Source organism: Danio rerio, chromosome 13, assembly GCF_049306965.1.
Source record: "Danio rerio strain Tuebingen ecotype United States chromosome 13, GRCz12tu, whole genome shotgun sequence".
Taxonomy (NCBI): Eukaryota; Metazoa; Chordata; class Actinopteri; order Cypriniformes; family Danionidae; genus Danio; species Danio rerio.
The window spans coordinates 9,020,817-9,028,692 of NC_133188.1; the positions used below are offsets into that span (position 1 = coordinate 9,020,817).

The following is a 7,876-nucleotide window of genomic DNA, read 5'->3' on the forward strand; positions in this document are numbered from 1 at the left end:
GTCTTCTGTGGTTTTTCTCTCCCTCTGCTTTTCCCAGAAAGATGAATCAGAGAGGTGACCGCGGAGTGGCCCAGGTTCCTTTCATCCTGCTCTTAAATCTCCCAGTGTGCTGAAGGGGGTCCAAGACTGCACCATCTCAGCCCCCCAGAAGGGATAAGCTGTTGATAGAGTCTTGGCCTTGGATTTAGATGCTACAGATTGAATTAGTCTCTGCACTGTGATCAGATGAGCAATGTTTTCATGAGCTTGGTGAAGTCTGTTTTTTTTTTTCATGTAATTACTTTCATTAGTGTCGTAGCTGTGGTCTAAAGGCTTCTCCAACTCATTACACTGTGGCTCTTTGGTTTATATTCAGCTTGCGTAATTTCTAAGGGGTCAAAAGATATTAAAATGATGATATAGTTGTATACATTTTTATGAACAATAGCAATATACTGAAAAGAACTACATCAAATAGCTTTGACAACCCCAAAGATTATAATCAATTTACTTGATTCAATTCAGATTGTGTACAGAGATAAACAGGCTATTAAAGAAATCAGGTACTATGTTAAATGTACTATACATTATGTGATGAATGAAGTACTATTACAGGTCACACGACAGATGAAGAGGTTACTAATGATAATGTTCTTTCTAATTAATTTGAGCCTATTTTCAGACACAGACTGACAAAAGAGTTTTAATTATGTCCTCACACACTTATATGTCTTTATTGGCTTGGGCCAAAAACCCACTAGCTACAATTTTCAAAGTGGAACACAGTCCTATGGCCCATTTCCACTAAGTGGTATGGTACGGTATTGTATGCTTTTATGGCTATTTCCACTGTCAAAAGGCGTACCGAACCGTACCACTTTTTCGGCACCCTTTCGAAAGGGTACTAAAAGGCGGAGCTAGATGCGCAGCTGATCGCTATTGGTTTACAGAGATACGTCATTCGCTCACGCAACAAGCCAGAATCAAAACAAAGGAACCCCCATGTTTTAAATACACAACCGAGAGGTTACAGCGTAATAATATATACATATAATAACAAGCCATGGTCGACCCAGGCTCAAACAAACCTTTTTGAACTTGAACTGAAAACCAATTTTCAGTTCAAGAATGTCATCGCAACAAAACCAGAAAAAAATGGAAGTACTTTAATGATGTGTGAGCAAAACATGAACATGGGGAATGGCAGGGATGAACAATACTACAATATTTATGTATTTATTAATTTATTTCTTTTTTTATATTTGTTTTGTTCTTCCACGTTGATGAAAGTGAGGGAAAAAAAAACTTGTCTGTCATCTGTGTCACACTCTCCACTCATCCAAGACCAATGACAGCCATCTGCTATTGACACTGGTAGGATGCAAGATTATCAAGATAAAGAATCAAGACTAACATAAGTATATATAATATTCATATTATAATGTCTTTTCAGAAGTGTTCCTGGCTCTTGTTGCCCTAATTAATGCAGCTTAATAATCCTTTAAAGGATTTGAATTTAAAAGTTATGTTTGTCTTTTATGTGTGTGCTAATGCAAAAGAGATGTGTCTTTAGAAACTGACAGAGCGTGTCTGCCTCTAGAACTGTGCTAGGAAGGCTGTTCCAGAGTTTTGGTGCAAGATATGAGAAAGATCTACCAGTCGATTTTAATCAAATTTCTCAGAGGGGTGGTCCACTATGATATCATATCTTAGACTTTACTTTGTGGGTGATGTAGCTGTGTGAACATAAACAGCGTCTCTAAATGTGCTCAAAGTTCAATGCAAACAGAGACATTGGCTTTTACAGAGTTAGCTTAGCAAAGCTTAAGTTTGGGGACTACAAAAAATACATCCAAGCTAGTGAGATCACAATCGCTTCAGGTTACGGGCATTCACAATGCGCATACACCCCACGCAGAAAAGGAGCTTGGCCAGAGGCGCTGCAGTGCTATAATGTAGCAGAGAAAGCTAAAATGGCGTCTAAGGGTGCTTTCACACCTACACTTTTGTTTCGGAACGTATCTCGTTTGCCCAGTTAGCGCGGTTCGATTGGCATATGTGAACAGGGCAATCGCGCTCTGTTCCGCGCCAAAGTAATCGCTCCGAGATCGCTTGAATGAGGTGGTCTCGGCTCGATTGAAACGAACCCTGGAGCGGTTCGATTGCAGTGAGAAAGCAAACGATCCGAGCGCGGTTATATCACAGTGTTTTATGGATATGTAATAGGCTTACGGCTATATGAAGAGAGAATTATGAGTATGGCGGGAAGTTTCGCGAGTCTCCGGATGCTCGCAAACGAGTGATGATCTCCCGGTAATCTCGCGTCTCTCTCCCAGTTCTCAAATAGGCATCGTCGCGCACCCTTCTCACCCCTCCCCACCGTGTCTCTCCTCAGACACGTCACGCGCGCGCACCCTGTCAATCACCACCAAACCACCACCTCTCCTGACAGCTGAGCGGGACGCTGCAAAATAAACCCTGACACTCTGACCAATGTGAGGAGAGTTTACTCGCACGTGACTTGTTTTAGCTCTTTTGGTCCGATTAGAAACTTTGCAGTGTGAAAGCGAACCGCTCCAAGACCAAAGAGCAACAATGTAACAATTGTAATCTCTGTTTCGGAACAACTGAATCGATTCACAGGTGTGAAAGCACCCTAAATGTTGCTTGTTCCAAAGAGCTAGTTTTGTTTCTGTATTTGGGCTTCCAAAAGACTCAACGCAAAGAGAGAAGTACAATTTAATTTTCATTATGTTCCAGAGAATTATAAAAAAATATATACAGCTAGCATTTGACAAAGGAGAGCTTCCAGAATCTCTTCCAGATCCGTGCTGGATTCGGCTAAAAACTCCTCCAACCAAGAAGTTGTGGATTGTGAGCCACAACCAGTCAGTATTTCTACTTGTTAAAATTTATCTATTACACGCATAGTTTCTAGCATTAGTGGTATCGAGGACATAAACAAGGATGTAAACAATAGGAAATGCTGTTTGGCACTGCAGTTTAGCTACAAATTCATATTTAGCAGTGAAACCCCTGTAAACACAACCAAGCCTTAAAAATACACTCTGGACCATCCCTTTAAAGAGCCCATTTTATACATGAAATAGGATCATATCTTGGTTGTAAGAGTTTCCAACAACAGTTTAATATGCATGCAAGGTCAAAAAACACTTTCATGGTCTTATAATCTGCATTTATTTTTACCTAATTATCCCAGCGACTCCTGTATGAATCGTCCAGTGATTCATTAGTTCCCAAACCCCTCCTTAGCGCGAAGCTAATCTGCGCTGATTGGACCAATGACAGTCTGTCGCGATTGGTCGACTGCCTTCAGTGAGAGAGTGAAATGCCAAACAGCTAATCAGCAATATAAAAGTAATCACAGTTCATACACGCTCGATAGTGTAGGCGTGGAATTTAGCTGCCAGTGGGTCAATGTAAATACAGACTATGGACTTGAAAATACAGACAACTAACTATTTTATTGAGCAAAAACTCCAAAAACAGTTGAGGAGATCTCCTAGCTTCTCACTCTGCTCTTTTCACAGACACACACACACATATTGCACAAACACACACACGCACTTAACCCTGCTCCAGACGACAACGCGCGCGCACACACACAAACACACACACCTCCGGACGACAGCGCACGCACACGCACACACAGACACACACACTACTCCTCGTCCACGGAGCTCCGTTAACAAAGCAGCACGCGTCGCGTTTTTAACGTGACTTTGCATGCGATAAGAGAATATAGCCAGTTAACCTGATACAGTACACGCAGTTACAAGTAACAAAACACAACTAAATACATTTGCAAGCTAGAGTCAACGAGGCAACTTTAATCGCACGTACTTACACTTGAGAAATGGAGGAAGAAAAATCCATCCTGACGTCCATCAGTAAGTTACTCTTTACTGATCCTTCCTTTAACAAACGCTGATGAAGTATTCTTTGTAGCATGTAGTTTCCAGAAGTTTCCAGTAGTTTCCAACTGCTTGGCTATAATGCTGAGGTTTCATGTTTGGGTAGAGACTCAATATATCCATCTGCAGTGTGACTTCAATTGGCATGTTTGTGTGTGTGTGTGTGTGTGTGTGTGTGTGTGTGTGTGTGTGTGTGTGTGTGTGTGTGTGTGTGTGTGTCTGGGTTTCTGCGTCAGAGGGCGGGGCCTCAGGTTTGAAATCTCCCGGGTTTGCGCGTGCACGTGAATAACTTGGTTTCGTTCGTACGTCATGGCGAAACACCGAATGAATCGGTATCAAGGCGACTCGTTTGAAGCACTATGAGTCGACTCTTTTATAGATGAATCAACCGTTTTAAACACTGTACACTAACAGATTTAAGCCTTAGCTGGATACTTTACTTCACTTAGAGCTGTGTTACACACTACATGGAGGGGAATTTTCAAAAACCCATAATATGGGCTCTTTAAAAAAGTCTTTATTAATGTGGACTATTGTTGTTTTTTTAACCTAATTGTAAACATTTCTACTCTATATTGATCTAACCAATATACAATGTTGCTCCCCTCTCCTTTTTTAATTCTCCTCTGCAGTTATGGGTGGATGTTTTCTTGGTAATGGTAATTAACTATGTTTACATCATATTACATCCAGCTCTGACTGAATACACATACTCAAGGCACAAACAATAGCATTCAGCATGTAGATCTTGCTTTGCCTACACTCTCAGAAATAAAGATATGTGAGCTGTCACTGGGATGGTACCTTTTCCGATGGTACAAATTGGTACCTAAAGGTCCATATTAAATATCTCAAGGGTACATATTAGTACCTAAAAAGTACAAAAGTGTTCCTCTTAAATTGTTTAGGTACTAATGTATACTTTTAAGGTACCAATTTTGATCCTGGCGAGGCAGTGGCGCAGTAGGTAGTGCTGTCACCTCACAGCAAGAAGGTCGCTGGTTCGAACCTCGACACAGTTGGCGTTTCTGTGTGGAGTTTGCATGTTCTCCCTGCCTTCGCGTGGGTTTCCTCCGGGTGCTCCGGTTTCCCACACAGTCCAAAGACATGCTGTACAGGTGAATTGGGAAGGCTAAATTGTCCGTAGTGTATGAGTGTTTGTGTTAATGTGTGAGTGGATGTTTCTCAGAGATGGGTTGCGGCTGGAAGGGCATCCGCTGCATAAGAAAACTTGCTGGATACGTTGGCAGTTCATTCCGCTGTGGTGACCCTGGATTAATAAAGGGACTAAGCAGACAAGAAAATGAATGAATAAATGAATTTTGACCCTTTAAGTACAAATGTGTACCTTATAAAAAGGTACCACTCTATTGACAGATTGCGTACCTTTATTTCTGAGAGTGTAGTACAAATGAACCACTGGTCACAGATCACATTATTTGGACGAGCATCATTACCGTGAGCACCTCCTTTAAGTTCCCAACTGCAAACGTCATGCGACACCAGCCGCAGGAAAAGACCAAACCCTCCATGCAGCTAAAAATAAGGCCTGATGTTAGAGGAGAATAGAACCAGGAAGGCGGCAAAGTACAGCAAATATTATTCCTATTCAACCACTGCTCAACCACAGCACTGTTTTTGGAGTTGAATGGGAAAAAAGGCAGAAAAAAGAAAAGAGAGGGGGCTGATGGCAGAGAAACGGCCGAAAAGAAAGGCCTCACATAGAGTGCTGGAAATCTGACAAAGCAAACTAAGAGAAATAAGGAGGAGGAGTGAAAGGAAGAAGGCGGAATTAACTGAAAGGAAGAAAAAAATCCAGTCTTTCTCACTTTGACAAAGCTAAAGATGCTGTAAAAACCTTAAAACCTGGAGAGCAGCAAAGCAAACAAGTATGTTTGCACTAGAGATCCCAGGAAAAAGTCTGCTTGCTCCTGCTTTTCTGTCACTTCATTTTTTTTTTTTTTTTTGCAGTGGCTTGGTCACACTCGCTATTGTAAGATAAAAAAAAAAATCTGCAGAGCTGTATTGTTGGCACAGGACCCACACCACAACCCCCCTCCCCCTCACCTCCCTTCCTCCCTGTCAAGCGTGAGACAGCCTGGCACGGTGCTGAGCCCAGCCAAGAATGGAACTCTTAGTCGCCTCACGCAATGTGGTGTGCTGAAATTTCCTGCAGTAAAAGCCTGATTGGGAAGACACCCATTTTAAAAAATGCAAAGAAAAAAAGTATCAGACACAGCAGCATGTAAAAATGAGGATCTACGGGACGGGGGACATGCCGAGGGAAAACCCCCTAACCCAAATCCCCTCTCCCCCCAAACTTTTTGACACTTTTTCCTCCATGTTTTCCTCAAATCCTGTTTAATTTTAAATTTTGGCAAAGCTCCTTCTTACTCTGTTTCCCAAAGTTGTTTCCTGATTCACTCCCCCCCTACCTCATTTCAAAATGATGTCATACATTCCATAGGTTAATTGTGGCTTGGCATGAGTGTGCAAAGGACAAAGTTCAGCAGAGATTTGGAAGAATATGGCACAAGGGGAGACAAAGAGAGCTGAAGGGAGCGAGTTACTAAGTGAGTTAGAAGCTGCCAAGCCAGTTCTGGTTCATAGGGAATTGCATATGTGGTTGTTCTCTGCACAAGCACCCACAATCATGTCCTCAAACAGCTACCTAGTAACTGCAACTATACTGAAGAATTTCTCAAGTAAAAAAAAAAAAATATTTTCCCAGAGATGTGTTGTGGCTGGAAGGGCATCCGCTGCATGAACATGCTGGATAAGTTGGCGGTTCATTCCGCTGTGGCGACCCCGGATTAATAAAAGGACTAAGCCGACAAGAAAATGAAATGAAATATAAAAAATATATATAATTTTCCAACTATTCCTTTCTTTCTGTTTCTTTGGATGATATCGTCTGCATCTTTGTCTATGAAATCCACCTTTAGACCTTTTTTATTCAATAAAGTGTATATTCACACACATTTACAGTATGTACAGTACTTCATTTTTTTAAACATGACAGAACAGACTGATCATTATGGATCTAACATGTGTATCCGATCTTACAGACTTTAAAACCCACACCACCTTCCAAAATGATCACTAGGATGAGCACATGACAACTACCAGCTTTGGTCAATCAGGTGTCAGAGCTCACTGTCCAGCTGCAGCGTCTCCAGAGCAGCGGCATCCGACATGCTGCACTACCTAATTCACCTTTTTTTTTTTGCACTGAATCAATGCGGTAAGTTCTCTGAGCATCACCTTTCACGTCTTACATTCTACTATGAGCTATAAGCTAATCTGGATGAGCTAACAGAGACTGTAACATCTTATTTTCTGTCAAGACATGTGCATTCCAGCTTGGACTTAATTAAACTGTAACAATGACTAACCATAGTTCACTGTAAACTCAGACAGCTCTAATTGTTTAAAGAGCCTCTATTATTCATTAAAAAATGGCTTTGGGGATCTCCGACAAGTGGGATATGCATGCAAGGTCAAAAAACACTTTCATTGTCTTATAATATGCAACTATTTTTACCTAATTATCCCAACGACTCCCATATGATTTGTTCAGTGATTCATTTGTTCCCAAACCCCTCCTTAGCATGTTGCTAATCTGCGCTGATTGGTCCGATGACCCAGTCTGTTGCGATAAGTCAACTGCGTTAAGCACAAGACAGAGAGAATCACCCACCATGGCTTATCAACAATTTTAAAGTAGTCAGAGTGCAGAGTGTATGTGTGAGCCCAATGCAGTTAAACACCAGCATATTTCTCTAGTCTTCACCATGACACACAGTCAGTAGTAGTCAACACAGTGACAAAAGCTGAATATTTTGAAACTTGACCGCTGCACGTGTGTAGGAACAGCTGATGGGGACCATAGCAACACGGCAGAGGATTGCGAACTCACAAATGCATTTAAATTCATAAAGAAAGCAGCACATGCCGCATTT

At 41.5% G+C, this 7,876-nt stretch overlaps 1 long non-coding RNA gene across 1 annotated transcript; it reads right to left on the reverse strand.

The window, feature by feature from the left end:
• Positions 1–2,705: 2,705 nt before the first annotated feature.
• LOC141377123 (uncharacterized) lies at positions 2,706–6,222 on the reverse strand. The gene is made up of 4 exons (XR_012389150.1): positions 5,982–6,222; positions 5,301–5,450; positions 4,417–5,201; positions 2,706–3,058 (listed from the first exon to the last, which is right to left on the reverse strand). It is a non-coding gene; the product is annotated as an uncharacterized lncRNA (long non-coding RNA).
• Positions 6,223–7,876: the final 1,654 nt, after the last annotated feature.